Genomic DNA, 25,485 nt, shown 5'->3' on the forward strand with positions numbered 1-25,485 from the left:
GTCATCTGCATATCACAGGCTGTGTTCTTCTTCATATAGTATAGCTTCTCAGATTACTTGATCAGCTTACAGATTGAATAAGTATGGTGAAAGGATACAACCCATGCATACCTTTCTTGACTTTAAACCATGCAGTATCCGCTTGTTCTGTTCGAACCACAGCCTCTTCTTGGTCTAAGTACAGGTTCCTCATGAGCACAATTAAGTGTTCTGGAATTCCCATTCTTTGCAACGTTACCCATAATTTGTTATGATCCACACAGTTGAATGCCTTTGCACAGTCAATAAAACAATGGTATTCTCTGCTTTCTCTGACATCAGCAACGACAGCTCCCATTCCACATCCTCTCCTGAATATGGTTTGAATTTCTGGCAGTTCCCTGTTGATGTACTGCTGCAACCACTTTTGAATGATCTTTAGCAAAATTTTACTTGTGTGTGATATTAATGGTATCATTTGATAATTTCTGTTGGATCAACTTTCTTTGGAATGGATACAACTATGGATCTCTTCCAGTCGGTTGGGCAAGTAGCTGTCTTCCAAATTTCTTGGCATAGACAAGTGAGCACCTCCAGCACTGCATCCGTTTGTTGAAACACTCTCAATTAGTATTCTGTCAATTCCTGGAGCCCTGTTTTTTGCCAATGCCTTCAGTGCAGCTTGGACCTCTTCTTTTAGTATCACTGGGTCTTGATCATATGCTACCTCCTGAAAAAGCTGAAAGTCGAACAATTCTTTTTGGTACACTGACTCTGTATATTCCTTACATCTTTTGATGCTTCCTATGTCGTTTTATAGTTTCTCCATAGAATCCTTCAATGTTGCAACTCAAGCCTTGAATTTTTCTTCAGTGCTTTCAGCCTGAGAAATGCCGAGCCATGTTCTTCCCTTTTGGATTTTCTATCTCCAAGTTTTTGCACATCATTATAATACTTTGTCTTCTCAAGTCACCCTTTGAAATCTTCTGTTCAGCTCTTTTACTTCATTTCTTCTTTTCTTCCTTTCACTTCAGCTACTCTATCTCCAAGAGCAACTTTCAGAGTCTCTTCTCACATCCATTTTGGTCTCCCAAATTGTCACAATCAAAAATACCTTCCAGTATTATCAAATGTACCCTGTTGTTGTTAGTTGCCATCGAGTTGATTCCGGCTCACGGCAACCCTTTGTATGCAGTGTAGCACTACTCCAAAGGGTTTTCAAGGCTGTGACCTTTCAGAAGTAGATCGCCAGGCCTAATTTCTGAGGCACCTCTGGGTGGGGTTCAAACCTCCAACCTTTCAGCTAGCAGTCAAGCACTTAACTATTTGTGTCGCCTATGGACTTCCTGGTGGCATAGTGGTTAAGTGCTATGGCTGCTAACCAAAAGGTTGGCAGTTTGAATCCACCAGGCGCTCCTTGGAAACTCTATGGGCCAGTTCTACTCTGTCCTATAGGGTCGCTATGAGTCGGAATCGACTCGACGGCACTGGGTTTGGTTTTGGCTTTTGGATGGACTCCTCAAATATCCCCTAGGAGACAAAATCACCCACCCTCCCCAGGGTGAGAATCACTGCACTAGACTGTGGGCATAAGATTAAATAAATATACAATGAAGAAGCTGATGGGACGAATAGGGCAAAATAGTAATACATGGAAATGGTTAAGTTTTAACTGGCTATCTCCTGCATTTTAATGAAAAGCTAATAACTGTCATCGAAAGAGGAAGAAGAAAAAAAAAAGAACAAAATTAAGGCCAACAAAGTAAAGCAAACTCTGTAACATTTAAGTAACAGTATGACTGTGTATATATGGTCTGCTCATTCAGACAACAAAATTATATTAAATATTTAATTTCAAGGATGCTCAGTTGTGTTAGAAGCTCCAACTAAAAAACAGCTTAGTGAAAACAATAAAAGTAAATCAAACCTATCTTAACTCCACATATCAAAGCTCATTCTACAAGAATAATCTTTAGCAGATTTTCATTCTACAACATGAATATTTTGAAATAATTACTTAAAAGAACCAGACTCCAAATCCCAGCTCCACCCCTTTCTAGCTGCATGACCTTGGCAAACACTTCATCTCTTCCAGCCACTTCCCTCATCCAGAGAAGTAAATGACATAAAACAATACAAGGATATCAGTACTTACACCGTAAGTACTAATAAATGGTAATTACTAGTAGTTACAAGCACACAGAGACAACGTGTATATATTCTATAAACATACTAATGTAAAATGGAACAAGAGGAAGACACTTCTAAATAGTTAATCGAAAAACCACAGACAAAACTCATTCTGGTAAAATACACGTCTAGATGCCAAGATTTACTTGCACGTTTAAGAGAAAAATATATTACCATCCAAGCCCATGGCTAAATAAAAGCAAAATATAACGGCTACCTTTTTTTAAGTACTACATTATGCCCCACTTGAGCTAACTCCAAATAGACTTTTATCTAAACCAATCAATGAGACTAAGATTAAAAATTCACTTTACAAAATAAATTTTCAAAAAAACCTAACAACAACAGAGTAAAAAGAAAAAAAGATTATTTTCTCACACATATCCACAGCCAGTTTGGAGTTGCTGTTTCTGCCTCACAGAAGTTGTTTTCTAGCCACAAGCTACTACAAATTGTTCAGACCTTTTGGCAGCAACACAGGAAACTGCCCTTTTCACCCGTTCTCCCACAAAAATGCAGGCAATTTCTAGCCGAACCCATCTCTCATGGCTACTAGTTTTATGATGCCAAATGCACGCAATTTTTCACTTAGCAATATGAAAGTGCCCCCAAATAGTTTGCGTTTTTGTGAAGAAAACTGAAAGCAAGTCACCGAAGACACATGAGCAACGTTCTTCACTAATCAGCTCATAAAGTGTGCTACACTAACATTTGAAATTTATAAGGTATTTGGAATCACAGCTGTTTCCATTTTATCCAATCATCGCAGATTCAACAGGCAACACATGAAGCCATTTCCTGAGGTTTAATTGTCCTTGGCTTCCCATTATTCTCAACTTGTCACATTTCAAATAAGAAAAGTAGTTAAAATGGGTACATTTGCCTTTTCATGACACACACACACACACACCCCGGCTGCCCACTCAGTTGCCCGATCTTCCATTTGTTTCCGTGGTTTTCCTACAATCTTATGGATCATGTGAATGCATCTGGGCAGGCCACAAGGATGTAGCTGAAGTTCCTCTCAGCTTTTTATTCAGATACACAAAATCAACCCACATTTTCTCTTTCAATTATTTAAGGGGAAAAAAAAAAAAAAACCCCAAACCCATTGCTGTGGAGTCAATTCTGACTCATAGCGACACTATAGGATTGAGTAGAACCGCCCCATGGAGTTTCCAAGGAGCAGCTGGTAAATTCAAACTGCAGACCTTTTGGTTAACAGCTGAACACTTAACCACTGGCGCCACCAGGGAGAGGGCAGGAGGTGGTAAATTACTCAACAGCTGTAACATATTTAATTTCTAAAAATAAAATTAAACATTGTCTTTTAAATGCAAAATTAAAGTAGACCCTTTGAAAACCAGAAATTCCTTTGTATCCCATTTGGCTTAAAATTGAACAGACTGGTCATTTATTTAAAAAAAAAAAAAAAAAAAGAAGCCCAAATGGCTAAAAGGCATCTGCAGTTACTCACAAAGTGAAGCTGGATACTACCCTGCCCTGGAAGAGTCAAATGAACCAAGCTCACAATTCATAGATTGGAGAAAAAAAAAAAATCAACCCAATATTTTCCAGGGAACATTTTCTGTCTCCAAAAAGATTTCCGACCTCAAACAAGTTCCAATAATGATGCAAAGGCAACTTCTCAAAAAGAATCCAAACCACACACAGTGAAATGATAAGCAAAGGAACCTCAACTCAATTACACAAGACCCACTGCTTTGCTTTAATAGAGGATAATCAAAAGAATATTTTTATACCACAGTCTAAAATAAATACTAATTTAAAATATGCTCCAATTCAGAACTCCTTTTCAAAGGTATTCCAATGATTCCAGCAAAATAAATTCCATAGATTATACTAAAAAGAAAATTGGAAGGTAAACTAAGGAATTTAAATTGGAAAATTCGTACATGTCTAGGAGGTGAAGAGACCAGGCAGGCCTGTATTGTATCACAAAAGGCATATATACTACCTTGTTATTTTAGGTAATTTTTCAAATTTAAATAAACTCTATAGTGGAGAAAGCAACGATATGTAAACCTGCTTTCATACACTGCTTACTTAACTAAATGCTAACCAGACTATCTTTCATCTCTATAAACAAAACAGAATATCAAAGAGATTTCACACTATTGTTTACAGCTTATCAACATCTTCAAAGTACATCTAATTGTTAGTATTTATGAGAAAGTGTCTGTGGGAAGAGGAGGAAGAAAAAGCCTCCTTGTTTTTGCAGATTTACTTCCGGTAGGCCTGTGGTAGTCTTGTGTGCTCTTCAAACCACCATAAAACAGCTCGTAAGACAATCAAAAGAAGCAAAAACATTTCTTGAGTTAAATGTCCACATCTTCACACAACTACTTTTGTAAACAACAGCAGGAGAACAACTGCCCCAAAGGTTATCCAGAGGTCTGGCATAAGAAGACAAAGCACTCAAGTTCACTGTTCAAACACATGGGTTTTCTGGCCCATGTTAGAAAACCTCTGCCTTGGAAAGATTTACTTCAGGTTTGAGCTAATCAGACAATTAAGGAATTGCTTTACTACTGTTACATTTTTTAATTTATAAAAATATTAGAAAACTCATCTTAAAATTGGATTTGCCTAAACAGTAAAAGAAGTGCAAAATGTAGAATCAATCACTGATTTCTGTCAACCCTCATCGTACCCTCCACTCTACATTCAATAAATTTTTATTGTGCAGTTACTCCATTAAAGGGCACACAGCTAACACTGAGAGGGATAAAAAAAAAAAAAAGAGTAAGCAAACCAGAAGGATGTATTTATTACCAAATAGGTCATGTTTACATCTGTATTTACAGTAAATTGAAGGATCTGGGTTTTTTGGGTTTTATTGTTTTTGTGTTTTTTGTTTTGTTTTTTAAGTATTACTGTGTAGTTTATATATGGCAAGAGCACTGAAAGCCCTTCATGTGTCTAAACGAAAAACCGGAAATTTGGCTTCAATAAAGCCAGCAGTTTCTCTTGAAGATGGGCTCCAGCTATGAAGCGGCTACATTTGTGTGCTAGAAAGGGTGAAAAGGGCAATTTTCTGTGTTGTTGCCAATAGGCTGAAGAATTCCCATAGCTTGTGGCTACACAACAGTTTCTCTAAGAAAACTGTAACTTCCAAGCTTGCTTGGTATAAAAACAACATACTTGTGCAAAATAATGTGATTTTTCTCCATTCTTTCTTATTTTGTCACACCTTTTCCACTAAAGTCCTTCTCTGGAACTTTATAACCTTTTTTCTTTTTTAATGATCTCGATCATATAAACAATGTTTGGATATAATGCTTACTAGGCTAACTGAAAACCAATTTCAACACATATCTAACTTTTGTGCATTAAAATCGTTTCCAGTATTCTCCATCCATAATTAACACTGTACTGCTTTTGATCAGGTATCCACTTCTGGGAAGCTCTTCCTGAATTCACCCTGAAAATATTTATTAAACACCTAATAGAGAAATGCACAACACACACACACACACACACACACACACACACACACACACAACAACAACACACCCCAAGCTGCTCACTGTGGAAGAAAACCAAAAGGAACAAGAAAAGCTCAAAGCCTTTAGGAAATCAATCTAGGAACACGAGGCAACAGAAAGGGCAAAATCTGAAGCTGCAGGATTTTTTTTTCCCCCAAAAAATTCACCAGATGATTCTAGTGCATAGTAAGATTTAAGAACTACTATCAAAACCAAATCCATTGCCACTGAGTTGATTCTGACTCATAGTGACTATAACCCATTGCCGCTGCGTCAATTCCAACTCATAGCGACCCTATAAGACAGAATAGAACTACCCCACAGGGTTTCCAAGGAGCAGCTGGTGGATTCAAACTGCCCACCTTTTGGTTAGCAGCCAAACACTTAACTACTGCGACACAAGGGATCCAAATAGTCACCCAAAAAAGACAATAAATCAGCAAGTCAGTTACTTTAAAAAAAAGACACCACTGGTGATCTCTTAAATTAGAAAACTGCTATAACCAAAAACCAAACCAACAGTACAATTAGATGGTGCCCAGCTACCACCACTGACTGTTCTGACAGGGATCACAATAGAGGGTCCCAGGCAGAGCTGGAGAAAATCTACAACAAAATTCTAACTCACAGAAAAAGACCAGACTTACTCGTCTGATAGAGACTGGAGAAACCCCGAGAGTATGGCCACTGGACGCCCTTTTGGATCAGTAATGAAGTCACTCCTGAGGTTCACCCTTCAGCCAAAGATTGATTAGACAGGCCCATGAAAACAAAATGAGACTAAAGAGGCACACCAGCCCAGTGGCAAGGACTAGAAGGCAGGAGAGGATAGGAAAGCTGGTAATAGGGAACCGAAGGTTGAAAAGGGAGTGTTGACATGTCGTCATACGGTTGTTAACCAATGTCATAAATCAGTATGTGTACTATTTAATGAGAAACTAGTTTGTTCTATAAACCTGCATCTAAAGTACAATAAAAAAATAAAAATACTCTCAAAAAAAAAAAAAAACTCATTGCCATCGAGTCAACTCCAACTCATAAGGACCCTATAAGACAGAGCAAAACTGCCCCATAGGGTTTCCAAAGGGCAGCTGGTAGATGTGAACGACTGACCTTTTGGTTAGCAGCTGAAATCTTAACCACTCTTCCCACTATGCCACCAGTAACTTTTTCAGGAATAAATAAATCAGTTGTATTAAGTGAACTGTATGCCGGAACAATGATAAAACTATTACATAAAGAACCGAACCAGGGACTGGACAAGGTAAATTCAAGTCTAACTACTTTCACTTAATTTGAAGAGGAATAAAAATCCTGCCTGCCTTATTATTTCAGAAAGTAACTGGAGAAATTAAATGAAAATATACATGAATATGTTTTACAAAGTGCTTTAAAAATTTAACATATCACTGGAGTTGGAACACCTCAATGGTTTTAATATCCCCAGTAGGTAACTCCTTGTCAGGAATAAAATAGGCACTGAATTTAAACTGACTGGATTTTAAAAATCAATTTTTAGGTCTCCAAAAAGTCCACTGAAATAGAAAATATTTGCCAGTCTGAACATTTCTCAGCTGGCTGTGGTTCATGGCCTCCACATGATGAATGTTCAGTCCACATTCTCAGACTCCCGCATAATCACCACAGAATGGCTCAATTCTTCCACACGTAAGATGCCACAAATAAGGAACATGGTCAATCACTAGTGAATTCGAAATCTTTAACATGAAAAAAATAAAACCCCGGTGAGAAATGTTCAGTAGAAAGAATTTTAAAGCAAAAGAGTAAGAAGGAGTTTTAAAGCAAAAGAGTAAATCTGTTAAATGAGATCACTAACACAGCTGAATCTTTCCACATAGCCAGGAAACACTTGGAAAGCAAAGGGGAGGCCTCTGACCAGGGGGAAGTTGGTTCCCATATGCGGCCTGGGAAGGAGGTACTAAAACCAACACATGAAGGCACAGAAATGAAGTTTTAGAGACAAAACTTTAGGAAAAACTAGTTTTTATCTTAAGACAAGTATCCTTGATCGTGAATTTTGGATTTGCCCAGATAATAAAACAGAAAAACCAAGCAAAATCCTAAACAATTTCTCTTAATTCTATTTATAAAAAACAACAAGATTTAAATTATTTTTTAGGATATATGTAAGTAAATAACCCACTGCTGTCGAGTCGATTCCAACTCATAGCAACCCTATAGGACAGAGTAGAACTGCCCCATAGGGTTTCCCAGAAGTGGCTGCTAAATTTGAACTGCTGACCTTTTGGTTAACAGCCGAGCTCTTAACCACTGTGCCACTGGGGCTCCATGTAAGTAGTGCTCCTACTTTCAAAAACACAAATATCAGTAAGTTAAATTTTTAACTTCCAAGCTGTGGCATAAAAAAAGAAATGCCTTCATGGTAAAGAAACAATGGATATTTTAGTTTTTTCATTTTCTGATTTAATATATTTGTATCCAGAAAGCTTTCATAGAAGCAAAAACCCTCTATGAAGCAGAAATTCTCAAATATTTTCATTTAGAAATCTAAAGAAAAGGAAAAGGAAAATCAAATATCACCTGTAACTATAACCTATCATTTCTAAAACCAAATTCCATTTTCTACTGCGGTTTTAAATTTTTCTCCTGACGTTTAAGTGAACTCTTTATGAAGAATACTGATCCTTTACCATATACAGGGCAAATATCTCAGCAATTATAATCTGTCTTTAAATTTTATTTATGATATACCTTAAAATATTTTTTAAAATGTTAAGTAATCTATCAAACTTTGACATTACGTTTTCTGCCTTTTATGTTATACTTACATAGGTTATCTATGGCCCAGATGATATATTTAACTGCATTATCTTATAGTTCTTTGATGATTTTTTTCATGACACTTCACTCTTTACACTCGATAGAGTATAAGCATCAACTGTCTTTCGTTCAAATTGGAAGCAATGCCCCAGCACCTTTCCCTCTTGTAAAGAGATCATAAACAAAGTTCTCAAACACTTTTACCTTTATATTTCTTTCTGGACTACTTGGTTCACACGCCCATTGTACTCTGGAGTAGTCCCATACTGTACTTAAATTACTGTACATTTAAAATATGTTTTAAAAACTGATTTTGCAGGTCTATCCTCATTATTCCTCTCTTACCAAACTTTCTTGGTTGTTTATTTTTCCAATGAATTAAGAAAAAAAAACCTTATCAACATTACCCAAAAAAAAAAATCTTAAGATTTGGATTATAAATTATACAATCAGAAAAATATAAAAATAATAACAAACCACTCAGCTTTAACAAGTTTAAGTACTATGTCATATTCGCTTCAGATCCTTTCTTTAAAAGTCAATACTACAAATACATTAAAAACCCAACTAAGTATAGGTTATTTTCAGTATTTTGCTATTATAAATTGTTTCAACAACCACTTCTTTCATGTCCTCTTCTGTGTATGGTACAAGAATTTTTCTAGAGTACATACCTAGTGGAATCGCTGGCTACTCTGCTATAATATATCAATTTCATTTGATACTGTCAAAGTGTATTCCCCAAGATGATTATACTAATTTATACTACTAATTCATGCTGTCACCAACAGCGAAAGATAATATTTATTTCATCTTTCCCAGTACTTGGTATTATTAGACTCTTATAATAAAATGGTCATTAAAAAGTCTCTTTTAATTTGCATTTCCCTAAATCACAGTCCAACTAGAAGGCAACTGGTATTAGTTAACTACTAGTGAGATTCATACACATATTGGTTATTTGGGTTTCCACTTCTTTGAATTGTCTGCAACTATCCTCTGTATTTTTCTATTAGATTGTCTCTCTTTTTCTTATTGAATTATAAGAGTGGTTCATATAATCTTGATTTTAATCCTTGTACAATACACGCTATTTTTGGTAGGATGTGCATTCGGCCAATCCTACCTGAAAGCCCAGCTACAACGGCTAAAATAGAAAACAACAGATCATTTTTCTCGTATGACTACAAGTACAAAAGTAGGCAATCCATGACTGGTACTTGAAAAATATCATCATGGACCCAACCTCCTTTTGCTCTTCTGCTCTGCCACGTTTAATACAGTCTCATCACCTCAGTTGCAAGATAGCTGTTAAAGCTGTAGCCATTACATCCACATTTAAATAGGCACAAAGTCAGGATTGTGCTAAGGGAATGGACTAGATAGGCAACCAGCAAAGTCTTTCAAACATGCATTACAAACATAGTCTATCAGTTCGAGCCTTTTCTTTTCAATGTGGTATATTTTCTTATATGGAGGTTATTTTAATGGTCAAATTCATCAATCTTTTTTCTTTACTGTTTGTGTTGTTATCTTCCCAACAATGCTTATATTTTCATCTAAAATTCTTAAAGGCAGCTTCACACCTTTGAGTCTTCATCTATCTAGAATGTGTTTTTGTGTACGGCATGCAGTGGGAAATCAAAGGTTTCCTCCATATGGATAACCAATGGATGTACCAGCACCATTTATTTAATAGTTCATGTCACGGATTGAATTGTGTCCCCAAAAAAATGTCAACTTAGCTGGGCCATGATTCTCAGTATTGTGTGATTGTCCACCATTTAATGTGACTGTTCGCCATTTTATGTGATTTTCCTATATACTGTAAATCCTATCACTATGATGAAATAAGATGGATTATTGGCAGTTATATAGATGACGTCTGCAAGATTAGGTAGTGCCTTAAGCCAATCTCTTTTGAGATATAAAAGACAGAAGCAAGCAGAAAAACATGGGGAACCTCACACCACCAAGAAAACAGCACCAGGAGTGGAGCACGTCCTTTGGACCTGGGGTCCCTGAGCCTGAGGAGCTCTTCAACCAAGAAAAAACTGATGACAAGAAATCTTCCTCCAGAGCCAACAGAGAGAAAAAGCTGTCCCCTGGAACTGACACCCTGAATTTGGACTCATAACCTACTAGATTGAGAGAATAAATTTCTCTTTGTTAAAGCCATCCACTTGTGGTATTTCTGTTAATAACAGCAGCACTAAATGACTAAGGCAGTTCACCATGCCTTACTGATTTATAATGCCACCTCTGTAATATAACGTTTCCTTATATTGGTTTATATTGGGTTCATTATCTTTTTTTGGTCTAATTATCTATTCTTGCCCCAATAGTTTTAATAGCCTTGATATGTGGTAGGATAAGTGCTCCCAAATTCTTTTCCTCAAAATTATTTTAGCTATTCTCGACCACATGCTCCTATAATTCCCTATCGGCTTTGTATTTGCACTTTCATAATGTCTCTCATCAAAGGGAACAAATTCTCAATTACCTTATTTTGAATAATAAATTACTAACAAGCTTGAGTTCAAATGATGACCCTACCACTTACCAGCTGTGCAAGTGATTTAATCTCTTTGCCTCAGTTTCCTTATCTGTAAAATGAAAATTAGTAGCATCTATCACATAAGTTGGGTGAATCGATACATACTAGTTATAAGCGTAGTGGTTAAGTGCTACAGCTGCTAACCAAGAGGTCAGCAGTTAAGATCCGCCAGGCACTCCTTGGAAACTCTACGGGGCAGTTCTACTCTGTTCTATAGGGTCGCTATGAGTCGGAATCAACTCGATGGCAGTGGGTTTGTTTTTTTTTGTTGTTGTTGTTGTTTTTTGGTATAATATGGTGTTTGGTACGTAGTAAGCAATCTGTGTTACCTGCCATTATAAGAGTAGTGTGATCATAAAATAAATAATATCACCCCTGACTACTGTGCTCCTCTAAACTATCAGTTAAATGAGTCCTAATAGTCAACACTTACCCTAGACCAAATATGAGAAGGTAAGGGGAGACAAGGAAGCTAGATTAATGGAAACAGAACAACCAGAACGGAAATAATGAGAATGCTGACACACTGTAAAAACAGTAACCAATGTCACTGAATAATATGTATCTAAACGAAAAACTAAATCCATTGTCATCGAGTCGATTCCAACCCATAGTGACCCTACAGGACAGAGCAGAACTGCCCCATAACGTTTCCAAGAAGCAGCTGATGGATTCAAAATGCCAACCTTTTGCTTAGCAGCCGAACTCTTAACCGCTACGCCACCAGGGTTTCCTGAATAATATGTATATAAATTGTTAAATAAGAGCTTAATTTGCTATGTGAATTTTCTCTACAGTCACAGGAAAATATTTTTTTAAAAAATCCCTATGGAGCACAGCTCTACTCTGACATACATGGTATCAACATGAGTTGGAACAACAACAACAAAAAAAAAAACCCAGCAGAACAGTAGAATCAGCAAAATAAGAAAGAAATGTGTCTAGGGAGGGGGAAATGGACAGTTGTTGTTTAATGGCGACCCCATGGGTGTCAAAGTAGAACAACGGTACTTAGGGTTTTCAATGGCTGATGTTTCAGAAGTAGATCACCAGGCCTTTCTTCCAACGCACCTCACGGTGGACTTGAACTTCCAACCTTTGTTTAGCAGTTGAGTACATTAACCATTTAACACTACCCAGAGACTCATTAATGGAGACAGATAAAAAATACCTGGGAATAGAAAGTAGTGATGTACTTAAAATCACAGAACAGTACACTTAAGAATAAAATGGTGAATTTGATGTTATATGTACTTTACCACAATAAAAGTTAACAAAGAGTAGTGTGTTCTCCTTATCAACAATGGTTCCTAGAAGTACTTCCTTCCAAACTATAAATAATTTCATTGTATATAAGCTTTTAAAAAATCTTTTAAAAATGAAATGCTGTTAAGACTAACCCCTTGTAGATATCACAGTACTAGTAGTCAAATATGTTTCTGGATGAAATTCTTGTGCCATCATCATACCAGATTTAACTCTAGAAACATGTTCCATGAACAAAGGAATTTTTATCTGTTTTGTAAACCACCCTATTCCTATTACCTACAACAGTGCTTGGCACCAATAAATGTTTCTTGAATAAATGGGTTCAAAAGCGCTGAATTTCAAACAATGTTGAAGAAAATGAAGACGTTATGTTCTGGAAAACTCTAATAGATACAAAAAGTTTCAAGAAATCAAAAACTGAAAAATGCAATCCTTCCCACATTAGCAGATAATATACTGGTATTTTAATATGTATGCTTACTAAGTAATAAATCAAATAAAGATTTCATTATTTCATCTACAACCCTAAAAGTTTATACAGTCAAGGTGACCTAAGAAACATCTGAAGGATGGAAACAGCCTTATTATGCATTTGTTTTCCTCTGTTGTCCTTGACTGCTCCAAAATTAGTTTTATCTAATAAGTAAGCCAAAAGCTCTCAGTAGATACAAATACAAACCTCCCTTTTCTGAGAAGAGCACTTATGTCTATAAGATTATTTAACTTTCCAGATCAGATAAATAAATCATCTTAAAAACAAATATTGAAGAAAATGTGGGCACTAAGCCATTGTTATTTCATTCATTCTGGATCTATTTATTGAACACTCCCTATGGCTCAGACACTGGACTAAACTCTGGAAAAAAAAAAAAAAGACAAGCAAGACATGGCCTGCGTCTTCAAAGCAGTCACTGTTAGAAATGGACATGTAAACACATAACTATAAAGCAATATGAAAGGTCTCCAACAGAGGCAGAATCACCAAGAAAGGAAACCAGCTGCTGCAGGAGAGAAGAGAGTCCAAGAAGAATTCACTGGGACAACCACCTTTTTAACTGAACTCTTAAGGTCAGTTAAAGGATTTTGAGGACACAGGCCATGTCTTGCTTTTCTCTTTTTTATGATGGAGAAGGAAGAGAAGGGGCAACATTCCAGGCAGGGAGAGTAATACATACAAAAGTAACAGACACAATGAAAAAATATGGCATGTTAGTGAATAAAATGAGTAATTTGGCTATCACTAGTGTAGAGTTTATGGTTGAGATTCTTGGGAAATGAAGTTTCAGAGCTGAACAGAAAGGAGGGGTTCTCATTACAAACAATCTTACACCCAGGTCAAGGAACAGGCTGTGGCACTACAAAATCTCCCCCATCTCAAAAGGTTCCCATAACTGGGCATTTCTGTCATAGAATGGCATGTTATAGATAGTGAGTAAGTAGAATCATGAGCCACAACACCCCCATCAACTATGAGAGCTATCCACTGACACACAACAATTTATTTAGGCTTTAACGAACAAGTTCCCTAACTGGACTGAGAGCTCATTTAGGGCAGGAACGACCATGTCGTATTAAAGTTTATATATCCCAGAGGTCTACTACCACAATTCCTTTATTAACAAAATCAAGCACCTACGATGCACCGGATACTATACTAAGCATTGGGTACTCACAGATCTTAAAATGCCCTATCCCTATCTGAGGAAGTGATATTTAAGGTGATACCCAATGATGACAAAAGGACAGCTTGTAGGAAGTTACGAACTCAGCTGTTAACCAAAATGTCAGCAGTTCGAATCCACCAGCCGCTCCCTGGAAAACCTATGGGACAGTTCTACTGTCCTACAGGGTCGCTATGAGTCAGAATCAACTCTATGGCAAAGGATTCTGGTTATGCTATCCTCTTAAGGGTAGTATAGTGGTTAAGTGCTATGGCTGCTAACCCAAGGGTCAGCAGTTTGAATCCGCCAGGTGCTCCTTGGAAACTCTATGGGGCAGTTCTACTCTGTCCTATAGGGTCGCTATGAGTCGGAATCAACTTGACGGTACTGGGCTTGATTTGGTTTGGTATCCTCTAAAGGCATCCTGGTGGCACAATGGTTAAGTGCTCAGCTGCTAACTGAAAGGCTGGCAGTTGTAAGCCACCAACGACTCTGTGGGAGAAAAGATCTGGCAACCTACTCCTGTAAAGATTTCAGCCTAGGAAACCCTACGGAGCAGTACTACTCTGTCTTACAAGGCTGCTATGAGTCAGAATCTACTCAACGGCACACCACAACAACAGCCTCCTCTTATATCCATTGCTGATATTTAACATTAAACAACCACCTCTTTAGTACACTATATATTTAGATTCCAGGTCATCCTTCCTTATATTCTCCTGCTTCTTACTCCTCTTCCTTTATTTTCCTTGTTCTCTATGAGTATCATTCCAGAACTCAGTCCAGCCCGTTTCATTCTCCACTGAAGATCTCATTCTACTCTTCTCATTTCAAGTTTTTTTTTAAGACGACTCTTTTCTATTAGTCAAAGAACAGTCATATGCTTTTTAGACTGCTTTCACATAAATTATATTTAATTGAGAAGCAATGAAGCATAGTGATAAGGGTGTATAAGCTCGGTAGTCAATGATCTACAAATCAGATTCTCAACTCCACCCTTGGTAGCTATGTGATCTGGGGTACTTCTCTAAGCCTGTTTCCCCTCCCTTATGACAAAACCAAAAAAAAAAAAAAAAAGCCGAACGTGCTCCCATCAAATCAATTCCAGCTCATAGTGACCCTATAGGACAGAGTAGAACTGCCCCATAGGGTTTCCAAGGAGCGGCTGGTGGATTTGAACTACTGACCTTTTGGTTAGCAGCTGAGCTTTTAACCACTACACCACCGGGGCTTCCCTTATAAGAGAAATTTTATGAAAACAGTCGACATCAAGCCAATCTCAACTCATAGCGACCCCCTGTGTGTCAGGGTAGGAATGTATATAGACTTTCAATAGCTGATTTTTCAGAAAGAGATCCCCAGGCCTTCTAAGGTACCTCTGGGTGCACTAGAACCTCCAACCTTTCAGTTACCAGCCAAGCACATTAACCTTTTGCACCACCCAGGGAACCTATGACAGGGATAAAACCAAAAACCAACCCTGTTGCTGTCAAGTCAGTTCCAACTCATACCAACCCTACAGGACACAGTAGAACTGCCCCGTATTTCCAAGGTTGTAATCTCCACGGAAGCAGACTGCCACATCCTTCCCTCACTGAGTAGCTGGTAGGTTTGACCTGCCAACCTTTCAGTTAGTAGCCAAGCCCTCAAGCACTGCACCACCACAGCTCCTATGACAGGAATGAGGGTATCATTGTTAGATGCCGTCTGGTCAGTTCCGACTCATAGCAAAAAAAATATGTACAAAAGAACGTAACACTGCCCAGTCCTGTGCCGTCCTCACAAATTGTTGCTAAGTTTCAGCCCACTGTTGCAGCTACTGTGTCAATTCAACTCCTTGAGGGTCTTCCTCCCTTTCACTGACTCTCCGCTTTGCCAAGCATGATGTCCTTCTCCAGGGACTGGTCCCTCTTGATAAGAAATCCAAAGTATGTAAGATGAAGTCTCACCATCCTCACCTCTATGGAGCATTCTGGCTGTATTTGCTTCAAAACAGATTTATTTGTTCTTCCAGCAGTCCATGGTATATTCAATATTCTTCATCAACACCATAATTCAAAGGCATCAATTCCCCTTCAGTCTTTCTTATTCATTGCTCAGCTTTCACATGCATAGTAGGCAACTGGAAAGGCCATTGCTTAGGTCAGGCACACCTTAGTCCTCAAGGTGACATCTTTGCTTTTTAACACTTTCAAGAGGGCAGTTTTGTAGCAGATTTTTGCCCAACGCAATACCTCATTTGACTTCTTGACTGCTGCTTCCATAGGCCTTGATTTTGCATCCAAATAAAATGAAATCCTTGACAATGTCAATCTTTTCTCTGTTTATCATGATGTGGCTTTTCTTTATGTTAAGGTATAATCCATACTCAAAGCTGTAGTCTTTGATCTTCATCACTAAGTTGCTTCACTTTCAGCAAGCAAGATTGTATTATCTGCATATTGTAGGTTGTTAATGAGTCTTCCTCCAATTCTGATGCCTCATTCTTCTTCATACAGTCCAGCTTCTCGGATTATTTGCTCAGCATACAGACTGAATAAGCATGGTGAAATGATACAACCCTGACGCATACTTTTCCTGATTTTATACCACCACTCGTTACTCAGTCTGTCATACTGTGGTAGCTTGAGTATTGCTGTGATGCTGGAAACCATGCCACTGGTATTTCAAATACCAGAAGGGTCACCTGCAGTGGACAGGTTGCAGCAGAGCTTCCAGGCTAAGACAGACTAGGAAGGAGGACCCTAGTTCTTAAAAAAATAGCCAGTGAATGTGGGTAGCTCTTGTCTGGAGAAGAGATGAGAGGGCAGAGGGGGTCAGAAGTTGGCCAAATGGGCACGAAAATAGAGAGTGGAAGGAAAGAGTGTGCTGTCTCATCAGAGGGAGAGGAACTAGGAGCATACAGCAAGGTGTATGTAAGTTTTTGTATGACAGGCTGACTTGGTTTGTAAACTTTCACTTAAAGCACAATAAGAAAAATTTTAAAAAAAGAATATTAAATCTTATCTGGACAAGTAATTCATCTTTGACTCTTTGGCATGATGTAGCTATATATCAAAAAGATCTCAATGTTCTTAGACTTGGAATGCAGCCAAAATAAAACAGATGAATTGGGGGAAAAAAAAAAAAACGGCCAGTGAAAACCTTATGAATAGCAGCAGAACATAGTCTAATATAGTGCTGGAAGATGAGCCCCTTGGGTTGGAAGGCACTCAAAAGACGGCTGGGAAAGAGCTACTTCCACAAAATAGAGTTGACCTTAATGACACGGGATAAAGGTAATTACTTTTATGTGCAGTATCTCATTTAATCTTCAAGAGAATCCTGGGAATGACAGGCATAAAAGTATCCATTTGAAGATTAAATGAGACACTGCATACAAAAATAATTAACATAACATCAAAATAATGTTATCCATTTACTATTAATCATCAAGTCAGCATCCTAAGGAACTTAAGGCATGAATTATTACCTTTTTATAGACTTATTTTTAAATTAGAAAAAAGGACACCTTCAAGATGAGACAGCCTTTATTCCTAATATGGATTGCCCAAATGTACATTTCTGGCCTGGATTAATCAGCAAAGTCACAATATCAAACCACTGGCCTATAATCATTGCTACCTGGATGATGGACCATGGTTTTGTCAAAACTCAATCGTCTTCCCACAAAACTGACTGCGCTTTAGTCTGTTACCTCCGAGTTGCCTCTGACTCCATCCTCTCCTTCACTCACGTTTATAATCACTAGTCTGTCATCCGTTCTCTGAAAAGTTTGGCAGATTTATCCTTTTGTCTTCATTCCCACAGCAAATCCTCTAAGATACGGAAAGACTGTACAAGCAGCAAGGCAAGCTCAGAGCTAGAGTATCAATGTGAGTAGAAGCCGAAGGCCTGAGCTGGCCTCCTGATTTATTTCCCTGCCGACAGTCTTGGTCTATTTCAAATTGTACGCAGTACATAGGGGTTAAAGGAAACCTAAAAATAAGATTATCCCTTGATAGAACAGGAAATCATCACAAACTGGGTCATGGCAGACCTAAGCAAAGTCACCTAAAAGACGCCAGGTCACTAAAACTGGAGGCAATATGATCGAAATTATTAACATGATTTAAGAAAAATGTTGTCAATCTTAAGAGTAGTCAGAATGAGGAAAAAGAGAAAAGAAATTCAGAGAGAAATAGTATGTGGTCAGACTGATGCATAAACTCAAGAAAGGCCCTACTGTGAGGATGAATGAGGGCAACGACTGGACTCATCTTATTGATGCTGTATGAGCGAGGCAGAGCACCTAGTCCCGGAACCAACAGAAAGCAGACGCAAAAAATAACAACGACTTACTCATAATCCACCTCCTATCATTATAACCAACCTTCCAGTTCTGATTCCTCACTCACAACTCACCATCTGACCATGTGCCATGTGGCCAACAAGCAGAACATTCACCAGTCAGGAAGACGTAGTATTTAACTCTTTGTGCCAATTCTATTTCTCCTAAATTAATAAATTATCATTCTAGACATTCCCGTCTCTTACAGAGGTTTGTTATTTATTTGTTTATGGGAGTTGGGTTTTTGTTTCCCTTGCTGGGCGGGGGAGGAGGAATGACATGATTCAGCTCTCCCAAGCCCCATTAACCAAACACTGACTGACAAGACTGCATTTGTGCATGTAAGACAGATTCAAACCCTGGACTAAGGCAAACTGAACAAGGTAAATGTCGTCCTGGGAGGGAAGCTGTTGTATATCAAGAAACCCGTCTCTCCTGGTGTTCAACACTAATTCGGGCCTTTCACATAAACTGTTCTAGCCATCTCTGTCAAATCCCATTCATCTTTTTTAAATGCTACTTTCATCTTGCCACAACTTCGCAGCTACAGTAAAACCTTAGTGCTTTTCATATCATATTTAAAATCCTCCAGTTTGTATGGAAGGTTGTCTCTACCCAGTCGTCCTACCTCAGGAGAACCCCTCTGTATCAGCCTTGGGCTTAGCACATGCTATATACTCACTGCACCTCCATTCTTCTGTTCACATCCCTTCTCTAGTCTAATTCATCAACTCTTCCCAAACTTCTTCCCTTACTATAAATTCCTTTAGGTACCTCAATTAATATATGTGACTGATCTTAAAATCACTCTGTCATTGTTTTATCTATTCAGCTCATCTGTCTAACTAAATAAGCTCAAGTACAAGAATTCTCATGACTTTTAGAGCCTGCATTCCAAGTATATACTATGTAAGCGACTAAGCAAGCACCTCATACATGTTTTCCTAATGAGAAAAAATTACTTGATAATAGCCAAATACTAAAAAGCTAAATTCCCTGTGTATTATCAGGTTGGGTCTGGGTTTTGTTTTTGTTTTGTTTTTTTCTTTTCACAAGCCAGAACCATTAGATGCAACTGATTCCTTTAAGTCTGAAATACACTGAGTCATAAGAGCAAGGCCTACAACTTAGACTCACATCTAAGTGTGTAATACAACAAAAGCAGACAATAAGGCAAATAAGCTCCCTTTCCACAAGGGCCACGCTCCAACACAGCCATTATAGCTCCCCCTGGAATACAGCAGATTGAGTCTCAGCGGGTTGTTGCTTAGGAAGTCAAGCAATTACCAATTACCTCACAAACCTGCAGAGGCACAAATGTTTGCCAAAAAGATACAAGGCCAATGGTGAATGCAGCCAATGATTAATAGTGGCTCCATGAGCCAAACGTCATAGCAATAAGACTAGCACCACTCTGAAAAGTTTATATGGACATTACATCAGCAAAAATGAAATACTCCAGATGGTTTAAGTCCATCTCTCAATGTTTATTACAAGATACATGCCGCTGAAAAATAACAGGTTGCTCATCTTCTTTAAATAAAATGAAGGATAATCTGTGGAGACTTTTTACCCTTTTCAATTTCCACACCTTGTAGTGCAACCCTTCCTATATCATGTCAGAAAAGCATTTAAAGCAATTGTGAAAGGTTTTTTACTAATAATAGTTTACAAACACTGTGTGTACACGTAAAAGCAGCAATGCCTTAACTGAAGATAATCCCCAAATTGGGAAAATTTAAACTTACTAAATCAAAAAAAAAAAACATTTATTTGTTCATTCAGCAAGAAAGTACTAAGTTCTTAAGATAGGCATTAGGGATTTGACAGTGAACATGAGCTTCATGTCCCAAAAAAAATTTAAGAATTTTTTTAATTTTAAGAATTATAGAAACTTTAGATACTTAGAAATTAAAGAATTAATTGTGTAAAAAGTATTCATTCATGTTTCCTAAAGTCATAATATTCCAAGATCAATCCAACTTTCTGCTGATTTACAATTTTAAAGAGTTTATTCAAAACTTCCAGGACTTGACAAAATATTTCCATAAGTGGAAATTCTACATCATAACTTCTGTTACAAGTGCCTTGGCAAAATTCAAATATTTTAGAGCACTTATTTGGTGGCTGCTGAGATAATTTCAAAAAATCTGACCAATAAAACTAATACCATTAAACAGCATTCCAACATGTTTTTATAAAATTAGATGTCTGACCTTAAAAGTTACGATTCATGAAGTAGATGTGCCCTTCATTACTGCTATAAACAGAGATAACGTAAGTCACCAATTAACATTACCCATCAATCACTCTAGAGCAACACCAGAATTACTGATACCATCTGAAAATACCTGTTTTAAAATACTATCACATGTGGGGCAAAGCAATTATCAGGCCCCTTAGAAAACCATAAGTCCTTCGTAACATGGCCACAAAGGGGTCTTCTGTTCTATATGCAGACTCGTTTTCCTCGTCTGAGACTACCCACTATTTGTCGCTAATGGATTGGGTCACCCCTCAGTGTGATGTTTTTGTTCTCCAGGGAATAAAGAAGAAAAAATATTCCAAAGTCTAACACTCAGGACATATTAGACTATACAAAAAGCAGACTCTAACTGGTTTGTTGTTTTAAACGGGAAAACGTTAACTATGATCATATTGTTGAATCTGATTCAGCGGTTTGAACAGTAAAACATTTTCTATGCATGTTTCCCACACTGAAGTGGCCCTCCGACAACAGAACTTTTTTTAAAAAAAAAAAAGATCATGCAGTCTCTAAATCATACACCAAGTTATCTAAATCATATTGTGGTGCCACAGATCACTTTAGTGTGGCCTTTCTAGCCATTTTCTCGTAACTCCCACCCAAATGACTGGTCGGAACTATCTGATAGGGTAATTGTGGCCTACCAAAGAGACTGGTCAGTTTTGCCATCCCACTAGGCTTGAAATGAGCCACCCCAGAGGCAGAAAAGAGAACCCCATCACCACCAAAGAAGAACAGTCAGAAGCCAGAAAGTCCTTTGCACCTGGGATTCCTACGCTGAGAAGCTTCAGGGTTACAGGTTTCGCTGTAACCCTGAAGACAGTGAAAAGTGGTGGCAGGAGAGACCCGGCATCAGGAGATGGTGCTGTGGGCTTCCCGGCTCACGGAAAGTTGGGTAGAGGCCGAGGGCCAGGGAGAGGTGTGCCTATGAGCATGGCTAGGAAGAGGTTGTCCTGATGGAAGAACTGTATCCTGAGTGTTCCTGAGCCTGAATAATAACTTACTTACAATAACTATAATATAAAAAACTTGTAACAACTCACCCATAGTCATGAGTACTGTGTTCTGTGTAACCACTGCAGTGAATTATCGAACCCAGCACAGAAGTAGAGAGTGCCGTGGGAGGGACAGTTGGTGTCAGAATTGGTAACGATGGTGGACAGAGGAAACATGTCTGATCCCCGCCTCATAGAAATTAGCCTTGGCTGTTGATCTTGATTCTCCTTCCCCTTGTGAAGTTAGAGGAGGTCAGACACCACCCCTACACCATTTTTACACATATGCTAAATTATACTAGTTTCATACAAAGTACAGTTGGGTACTTTACCTACTACAGATAAATACATTAACTTATGTATATATTTTTTTCTCATTATTGACCTCCAAACATACTTTTTATACCACATGACTAAAATGCTCTAAGTGATCATTATTTAAAGCAATGTTTCTCACTCTGAAATACTTTGAACTTGCTACATACATCTTTATCCCTTGTGTCCCAATTCTCCACACATGCCATAAAAACCATGTTGCATTTGTGACTGGCCGAATTACTGAAAATACACCAAAACGACTGCTTGTCTCAGCTGAGAGGGTAAGAAAAGGTCTACTTTTAAGGTACCACAAATTTCTCTAGGAATTTGAGTGATCAGTTGCTTTTATCAAACAGCAAATGTATCAACCTTCCCATCTTCCCATCAGTATGCTCACTTGTGGTAACACTGGGGAGAAAATACCAAAGAGAAAAAAAGCATTTAAACATTTCATATTTATATCAGTATTTCCCTCCCTAGCATCTCTTTCTCCTTTCCGCTATTCTGGTTAGGAAATAAAGAACTGTCTCCTCCTAACTTTCCCCTTTGGTGTGCTTTACTTGGAAAAGCATCCAGAAGAAGGCATACTTCAGAAACCTGAGGCGTTAGCCTGGGGTCCTAAATGCCAACAAGCGGCCATCTAAGATACATCAATTGGTCTCAACCCACCTGGAGTAAAGGCAAAGGAAGAACACCAAGGTCACACGACAACTAAGAACCCAAGAGACAGAAAGGGCCACATGAACCAGAGACCTACATTATCCTGAGACCAGAAGAACTAGTTGGTGCCCGGCCACAATCGATGTCTGTCCTGTCAGGGAGCACAACAGACAACTCCTGAGGGAGCAGGAGACCAATGGGATACAGACCCCAAATTCTCATTAAAAGACCACACCTAATGGTATGATTGCGACTAGAGGAATCCCAGAGACAATGCTCCCCAGAACTTCTGATGGCACAGGACAGGAACCATCCCCGAAGACAAATCATCAGGCATGACAAGGACTGGTCAGTGGGGGGGAGAGAGATGCTGATGAAAAAAAAAAAAAAAGAGTGAGCTAATTAAATCAGGTGGACACGGGAGAGTGTGTTGACAACTCTTGACTGGAGGGGGGATGGGAAGATAGAGAGAGAGGGAAGATGGCAAAATTGGCACGAAACGAGAGAATGTAAGGGCTGACTCAATAGGGGGAGAGCAAGTGGGAGAAGGGAGTAAGATGTATGTAAACCTACATGTGACAGACTGATTGGAATGGTAAATGTTCACTTGAAGCTTAATAAAAATTAAAAAAAAAAAAAAAAACTTGAAGGGAAAAAAAAAAAGAAACCTGAGGCGTTAGGTTTTGCTGAGGGCTGAAAAGCCTAACAGTTTAGTGTTTAATTTAGCAAAAACCTGAAAATATCTCACCCAACCCCACTCCTGACTTATGTATTTGTTAAAAGGTGTTTTAAGTAAATTTCACTGGTCAAATCCTGAAGAATAACCTAAGTAGAGAACATATTAACCACTGTCCTTTTGAAAGCTAAATTTATATTCTATGGAAATAAACTTCTAAAAACCATGCAGAAAGAATTACAGTTATCCCAGCTCTATTTTTATATTGACAAATTCCAGAAATTAAAAGTTCATTTCTCCCCATGGAATCCTGAATATGACGTACATGGCATAGAATGACTTACATTTTATACACTTACTTTGGAAACGCGGGGATACCTGTCAAGTTACAAAGCAATTACCTGAACATTCCAGTGACATTTAACTGCTACCAAATTGCCTGATGTTCTTTAATAGGCCACAGCTGTAGGTGCCACACTACCTGAACATCTGAACCAAGAACTGATTGTTCTGAGTCCTTTATCCAACAATGAAATCCTCAGGAGAGGACTTTTTTTTTTTTTTTCTTCCTTGCAGCCCTTTCACTCTGCACAAAACCCAAAAAAACAAATCTACCACTGTGGAGTCGATTCCGACTCACAGTGAACCTATAGGACAGAGTAGAACTGCTTCATAGGGTTTCCAAGGCTATAAATCTTTACTGAAGCAGACTGCCACATCTTTCTCCCGTGGAGCGGCTGGTGGGTTCAAACCACTGATCTTTCAGTTAGCAACCAAATGCTTTAACCACTGCACCATCAGGGCTCCTTTGCTCATAAAAGGAAGAGCTCAATTATTAGCAGCTCCATTAAGAACTCTGCGAGAGCCCAGAGGCTCAGGGAAGTGACCCACTCAAAAGCAAAGCCAGCGAGAGACAAAGGCGGGATTCCAACCAAGTGTCTGACTGTAGGCCTGATATTATTCTACTACTTTTTCAGAAAGCAGAAAGTTGGTGGCAAATCATTTTTACATAAGCTTTTTTTGTATGGTAATGAGATCAATGTAAAACATGCAGTCTTCCCTGCATATTTTAGATCCTCAAATAGTATCACTTTTAAACTGTTCTACATTTCTAAATAGGCAATTTCTCCAAGCACTTACCTCAGTATTAAACCATTTTCTCAATCTGAATTAATCAATCTGAATCATTTATGTAATGAATCCACCAGACTCATCTTGTAAAAAGGCACTTGTAGTGAAACATAATTATATGTATACAGCAACAGCTCCTAATTAAATGATATCCTTCATCTAGAGATACTGAGGTTCTAACAAAATAAAAGTTTATAAAAAATAGTCGAGAATTCAAAATGTAGCACAGCATTAAAATATCTAGTAGGCACCCAAAAAGGGGGCAAAATGGTTGAATTGTTGGTTTAAGTACTAAAAAAGCAGATTTACCTAAATCCCCATTTAGACTAATGGGTAGAAAAAAGAAGCAAACTGAGAAAACATATAAAGATTTTTTTTTTTAAGTACACAATAAAGTAAGTTACTTAAGTGATAACAACGGACCCAAAAAAAGCCACCAACAAAGCTGAGTAGGTACCCAAAACGGCTATGATTATAATTAAACATACAGATTGTAGGTTCAATTAGGTTTGTGCCAATAAGTAGGTTGAGAGAATGCAAGCTAAATTCTAAATATTAACATCATCTTATATTATTAGAAATTTTGCTAACTAGAAATTAAATCTTTTAGCTAACATTAAAATTCAAAACTTTCTGATTTCCTCATTCAATTCTGTTTGCACAATAAAGAAAATAATTTATAAATATTAGCTGAAAATTCAGTAGAACTGTAAACATTTACATCTAAAAAATAAAAATAATACAACCCGTGAGCTTATGGTAAAATGAGCCATGAAAATTATGAATGTGAGAAAAACACATTTTTATCAAGAAGCTCTAATAATGTTTTGTATCTCAACCTTTCTCTAACTCTGAAGGTAGCATTTAATAGAGTACACAAATGAGAACTAGAAAATTGCTATTTTAATATTCACATTTTCTTTTTAAATGCCACGGAATGACTTCTTGAGGAACCAGAGGGTAGAGCCTCCTATGACAAAGGCCACTCATTCCAAAGGAAATAGGTGAGAAAGGGAAGAAGAAACAAGGCAACTATTTTAAACTAATACAGCAAATTTCAAGACAGCTTCAATTCTAAGAAAGATGTCTCTAAAAACAAAAAACAATTTATGAGACATCACTCAAAGAAATGCTTACTAGAT

The 25,485-nt window shown here is 37.9% G+C and overlaps 1 protein-coding gene across 12 annotated transcripts in view; it reads right to left on the reverse strand.

Moving 5' to 3' along the window:
* EPB41L2 (erythrocyte membrane protein band 4.1 like 2) overlaps nucleotides 1-25,485 on the reverse strand; it is a 276,802-nt gene that overhangs the window by 212,673 nt on the left and 38,644 nt on the right. The window contains exon 1 of one of the 12 annotated variants that reach the window (XM_049900726.1): nucleotides 2,548-3,923. The exons of the other annotated variants lie outside the window; for them this stretch is intronic. The gene's annotated coding sequence lies outside the window, so the exon portion shown is untranslated. Of the gene's footprint in view, nucleotides 1-2,547; nucleotides 3,924-25,485 lie in introns of those variants that run through there. 12 annotated transcript variants of the gene reach the window in all.

This window comes from Elephas maximus, chromosome 1 (assembly GCF_024166365.1).
Source record: "Elephas maximus indicus isolate mEleMax1 chromosome 1, mEleMax1 primary haplotype, whole genome shotgun sequence".
NCBI classification, from domain to species: domain Eukaryota; kingdom Metazoa; phylum Chordata; class Mammalia; order Proboscidea; family Elephantidae; genus Elephas; species Elephas maximus.